The sequence below is a fragment of the Triticum dicoccoides genome, chromosome 4A, assembly GCF_002162155.2.
Source record: "Triticum dicoccoides isolate Atlit2015 ecotype Zavitan chromosome 4A, WEW_v2.0, whole genome shotgun sequence".
NCBI lineage: Eukaryota > Viridiplantae > Streptophyta > Magnoliopsida > Poales > Poaceae > Triticum > Triticum dicoccoides.
The window spans coordinates 534,044,681-534,051,490 of record NC_041386.1 but is presented as its reverse complement, the minus strand read 5'-3'; positions in this window follow the sequence as shown (position 1 = coordinate 534,051,490).

Sequence of the window (6,810 nt, the reverse complement as noted above, 5' to 3'; positions counted from 1 at the left end):
CCCTCACGGTTTCTCCTTCCTCCTCTCCTCCCACTCCCTCATGGTTTCTCTTTCCTCCTCTCCGATGCTTTGGTGAACTCCTCTCCGGCGACCTCCTCCTCCTCTCCGGCGAAGTAGGCGAGCGCCTCTCCGGTGACCTCCTCCTCCTCCTCCTCTCCGGCGAACTCCTCTCCGGCAAAAGAACACGGCAAAAGAACGTACAAGATCCAAAAACAGGAACAAAATTTGAAATAATATCGTGCCAAAAAATGAGCAAAAAAACTAGCAAAAAATGGGCAAAAAAATCATGATCCAGATCCAAATTCAAAATTCAAAAATAGCAATGGCGCACGGTGGGGGTTAGGCGGTGCACCACTACTATTTTCCCGCCTTCAAAATTCAAAAATACTAATGGCGCACCGTGGCCTATACTAATGGCGCACCAGTGGCCTATACTAATGGCGCACCGTGGCCTATACTAATGGCGCACCAGTGGTGCGCCATTAGTAAAAATTACTAGTGGCGTGCTAGTAATGGCGCACCAGTGATGCGCCATTAGTAGGCAAAACTGGTGCGCCATTAGTAGGCCTTTTCCTAGTAGTGGGTGGTGCCGGAACGCTACCGTGGCCATCATCATCATCACCGCGATCTACACCAACACCTCTGCCATCTTCACCAACATCTCCATCACCTTCCCCCCTCTATCTACAGTGGTCCACTCTCCCGCAACCCTCTGTACCCTCTACTTGAACATGGTGCTTTATGCTTCATATTATTATCCAATGATGTGTTGCCATCCTATGATGTCTGAGTAGATTTTCGTTGTCCTATCGGTGGTTGATGAATTGCTATGATTGATTTAATTTGCTTGTGGTTATGTTGTCGTCCTTTGGTTCCCATCATATGAGCGCGTGCATGGATCACACCATAGGGTTAGTTGTATGTTGATAGGACTATGTATTGGAGGGCAAGAGTGACAGAAGCTTCAACCTAGCATAGAAATTGATGCATACGGGATTGATGCTATGGTTGGGTTTTACCTTAATGAACATTAGCAGTTGCAGATGCTTGCTAATAGTTCCAATCATAAGTGCATAGAATTCCAAGTCAGGGATGACATGCTAGCAGTGGCCTCTCCCACATAATACTTGCTATCGGTCTAGTAAAGTAGTCAATTGCTTAGGGGCAATTTCGCAACTCCTATCACCACTTTTCCACACTCGGTATATTTACTTTATTGCTTCTTTACTTACAACAGCCCCTACTTTTTATTTACGTAATCTTTATTATCTTGCAAACCTATCCAACAACACCTACAAAGTACTTCTAGTTTCATACTTGTTTTAGGTAAAGCAAAAGTCAAGCGTGCGCAGAGTTGTATTGGTGGTCGATAGAACTTGAGGGAATATTTGTTCTACCTTTAGCTCCTTGTTGGGTTCGACACTCTTACTTATCGAAAACTGTTGTGATCCCCTATACTTGTGGGTTATCAAGACCTTTTTCTGGCGCCGTTGCAGGGGAGCAATAGCGTGGGGTGAATATTCTTGTGCTTGTTTGCTTTATCACTAAGTAATTTTTATTTGCTGTTCTTAGTTGTTTTCTATATTTAGTTATGGGTAGGAAACGCAAAATACCAAAAAAATTAGTTGTACCTACTAAACCAATGGTTGAAGAACCACTCAAAATCTATCACACTGCTGAAGCTTATTACTTGGATCATCTTCGATCCCTATGTGCTCGTGCTGAAACCCCAACTAGCTTAGTTGAGGGTAAATCTTTAGATGAGCATGCTTGTTATGTGCCACACCGAATATCTGAAAAGGGGAAAATTTTACTGGGTCAAATTCATCGTTTGCAATGCTATGCTTCGAATTTATGTGAGATATATGATATTACTTGTTGTTCTGAAAATCCTAAGAAACTCCTTCCCTATCAATGTCAGTTTAGTGATAATGGAATCGTATCTTCGTATGCTAAGGGTGTTTATAGTTACTATGATGTTCAACAAATTGAAGAATTTGTTGCTTTTAAGGGTGCTTATGAAATTGCTTCTTTGATTGAAACGTATGATGCTACTCTTTACAAATCTGAAAATTTTGCATACTTAAATATTGCTATGATAATTATGCTTCTAATGCCTATGTTGATCCATATATTGAGAACTACCCCGCTGTCCAAGAAGAGACTAATATTTTGCAGGAGTCTATGGAAGAAGAAATTGATGAAACTATGAGCTCATTGGATGAAAAAGATGAGGAGGAGAACGAAGAACAAAAGGAGGAGAGCGGATTAGATACCCGTGCCCACCTTCTAATGAGAGTAACTCTTCAACTCATACATTGTCTAATTTCACTTCGTGCTTACCAAAGGATGATTTCTATGATGATTGTTATGATCCCATTGATTCTCTTGAAATATCCCATTTTGATGATGCTTGCTATGGTTGTGGCCAAGATGCCAATATGAATTATGCTTATGGAGATGAAGTTGCTATAGTTCCTTATGTTAAACATGAAATTGTTGCTATTGCACCCATGCATGATAGCCCTGTTATCTTTTTGAATTCTCCCGACTACACTATATCGGAGAAGTTTGCACTTATTAAGGATTACATTGATGGGTTGCATTTTACTATTACACATGATGATTTTGATGAATATAATATGCATGTGCTTGCTGCTCCTACTTGCAATTATTATGAGACAGGAACTATATCTCCACCTCTCTATGTTTCCAATATGATAAAATTGCAAGAAACTGCTTATGCTATGCATTAGCCTTTACTTTGTGTGCATGAATTGTTCTTTTATGACATGCCGATGCATAGGAAGAGAGTTAGACTTTGACATTACATGATATATGTTGCTTTGTGCTCACTACTAAATTACAAATCATTGCTAATTAAAATTGGCTCTGATATACCTTGGGATCTGGGTGGATTCACTACTTGAGCACTATATGCCTAGCTTAATGGCTTTAAAGAAAGCGCTGCCAGGGAGACAACCCGAAAGTTTTAGGGAGTCATTTATTTCTGTTGAGTGATTCATATAGTTTAAAAACAACAAAAATAAAGAGGGGAACCCAAAACTTTTTGAAAAAGGAAAGTGAAAGTGAGAAAGACAGGCATTGTTGTAGTGGGAGAGCTCCTTGAACTTTGTTCATGCTCATGGCAACTTTGTGAATCTTGATTATAGAAACTTTTCAACAAAAAAATTATCCCCTTGTACAATTCCATTGTATTATAAAAATAATGTGCCAAGGTTTGCCTTTAGGATGTTTACATTTGCTTGATGGTCTGTACGGTGCAGGACAGAAACTTTGGCTGTAATGTGCGATTTTAAATTTTTAGCTGGAACGTCAAACGGTTCTGATTCTTTTTGCACTATCTTTCTATACAAATTGTTTATTTTTACTAATTGTGGTAGAAATTTTCAAGTATCAAAAGTATGGTGAATGTTCAGATTGTTACAGACTGTTCTATTTTAGACAGATTCTGTTTTTGATGCATAGTTTGCTTGTTTTGATGAAACTATCGAATTATATCAGTGGATTAAGCCATGGAAAAGTTATAATACAGTAGCTATAATGCAAAAATAAAATATGAATTGGTTTGCAACAGTACTTATAGTAGTGATTTGCTTTATTCTACTAACGGATCTTACCGAGTTTTCTGTTGAAATTTTGTGTGGATGAAGTGTTTGATGATCGAGAAGGTCTCGATGCGAGAAGAAGGAAGAGAGGCAAGAGCTCAAGCTTGGGGATGCCTGAGGCACCCCAAGTAAATATTCAAGGAGACTCAAGCATCTAATCTTGGGGATGCCCCGGAAGGTATCCCCTCTTTCTTTAACAAGTATCGGTATCTTTTCGGATTCGTTTCATTCATGTGACATGTGCAGATCTTGGAGCGTCTTTTGCATTTAGTTTTCATTTTTCTTTTATGCACCATGATGGTATGAGATAGTCCTTGGTTGATTTATAGAATTCTCTTTGCACTTCACTTATATCTTTTGAGTATGGCTTTATAGAATGCTTCATGTGCTTCACTTATATCATTTGAAGTTTGGATTGCCTGTTTCTCTTTACATAGAAAATCGTCATTTGTAGAATGCTCTTTTGCTTCACTTATATTTGTTAGAGCATGGGCATATCTTTTGTAGAAAGAATTAAACTCTCTTGCTTCACTTATATCTATTTAGAGAGATGGCAGGAATTGGTCATTCACATGGTTAGTCATAAAATCCTGCATAAAACTTGTAGATCACTGAATATGATATGTTTGATTCCTTGCAATAGTTTTGTGATATAAAGATGGTGATATTAGAGTCATGCTAGTGGGTAGTTGTGGATTGTAGAAATACTTGTGTTGAGGTTTGTGATTCCCGTAGCATGCACGTATAGTGAACCGTTATGTGATGAAGTCGGAGCATGATTTATTTATTGATTGTCTTCCTTATGAGTGGCGGTCGGGGACGAGTGATGGTCTTTTCCTACCAATCTATCCCCCTAGGAGCATGCGCGTAGTACTTTGTTCCGATAGCTAATAGACTTTTGCAATAAGTATGTGAGTTCTTTATGACTAATGTTGAGTCCATAGATTATACGCACTCTCACCCTTCCACCATTGCTAGCCTCTCTAGTACCACGCAACTTTCACCGGTACCATAAACCCACCATATACCTTTCCTCTAAACAGCCACCATACCTACCTATCATGGCATTTCCATAGCCATTCCGAGATATATTGCCATGCAACTTCCATCATCATTATATACATGACTTGAGCATTCATTGTCATATTGCTTTGCATGATCGTAAGATAGCTAGCATGATGTTTTCATGGCTTGTCCATTTTTTGATGCCATTGCTATGCTAGATCATTACACATCCCGGTACAGCGCCGGAGGCATTCATATAGAGTCATATATTTGTTCTAGTATCGAGTTGTAAGTAAATAAAAGTGTGATGATCATCATTATTGGAGCATTGCCCCAGTGAGGAAAGGATGATGGAGGCTATGATTCCCCCACAAGTCGGGATGAGACTTCGGACTTTAAAAATAAATAAAAGAGGCCAAAGAAGCCCAAATAAAAAAAGAGGCCAAAGAAGCCCACCAAAAAATAAAAAAATAAAAAAATGAGAGAAAAAGAGAGAAGGGGCAATGTTACAATCCTTTTACCACACTTGTGCTTCAGAGTAGCACCATGTTCTTCATATAGAGAGACTCTTGAGTTATCACTTTCATATACTAGTGGGAATTTTCATTATAGAACTTGGCTTGTATATTCCAATGATGGGTGTCGGTGTCAAAACCGGCGGATCTCGGATAGGGGGTCCCGAACTGTGCGTCTAAGGTGGATAGTAACAGGAGGCAGGGGACACGATGTTTTACCCAGGTTCGGGCCCTCTTGATGGAGGTAAAACCCTACGTCTTGCTTGATTGTTCTTGATAATATGAGTAGTACATGAGTTGATCTACCACGAGATCAGAGAGGCTAAACCCTAGAAGCTAGCCTATGGTATGATTGTATGTTGTCCTACGGACTAAAACCCTCCGGTTTATATAGACACTGGAGGGGGCCAGGGTTACACAGAGTCGGTTACAAGGAAGGAGATCTACATATCCGTATTGCCAATCTTGCCTTCCACGCCAAGGAGAGTCCCATCCGGACATGCGACGAAGTCTTCAATCTTGTATCTTCATAGTCCAACAGTCCGGCGAAAGGATATAATCCGGCTGTCCGGATACCCCCTAATCCAGGACTCCCTCAGTAGCCCCTGAACCAGGCTTCAATGACGATAAGTCCGGCGCATAGATTGTCTTCGGCATTGCAAGGCGGGTTCCTCCTCCGAATACTTCATAGAAGATCTTGAACACGAGGATCGTGTCCGGCTCTGCAAAATAAGTTCCACATACCACCGTAGAGGGAATAATATTTACACAAATCTAATCTGCTGACGTACCCCGTAGTGTGACATCACACCACAGCCAGGTCTTTATTCAAATCATTTTTCATAACCTATCTCAGCGTGTTTCGCGAGGCGGTTTCCTTGGCACGTCTTGTCGAAGCAGCGATCGTGTCCCCTTATTACGGGATTCCCATTAATACGGACGTGGGTAACCCAACCGCGCCTATTAGTAGGACTCCTAAATCTTAGGCAAGTCCCAAACAGCCACGAGGAGGACACTTGATATTCACCCTCTTTATAAAGGGGACAAGGCCTTTTCCTCTCGATCTTAATCGAATCTGCCTCTCGCATCAAGTTCCAACACCCAAAGCTCAGGTTTAGGCACTTCGGACCTTCAACTATGTCCGGATCCAACCTTCAAGGTCGTCGGTGGATGCCTTCCTCCATCACAGAGGAGGACATCAAGAAGTTGAGAGAGGCCAGATATCTGACCTCCAAAATTTCGCATCGGCTGCTTGCCCGAGGGCAGGTCGTCCCTACTCCTGAACCCAACGAGAGCATCGTGTTCGTCTCCCACTTCCTCCAAGGACTAGGCATCGCTCTAGATCCCTTTGTTAGGGGTCTTATGTTCTATTACGGGCTAGATTTTCATGATCTGGCCCCGGATTCCCTTCTTCACATCTCGACATTTATTGTCGTATGTGAGGCCTTCCTCCGCATTACCCCTCACTTTGGCCTGTGGCTCAAGACCTTCGATGTGAAGCCGAAGATGATCGAGGGGCAGCACGTAGCGTGCGGAGGCGCTTCAATAAGCAAAATTGCTGACGCTCCATGGCCTGAGGGTCACTTCCCAGAGGTGTCCAGATTGTGGCAGCGGGAGTGGTTCTACATCACAGCTCCCCGAAGTGCCAAGTGGGTAGCTGC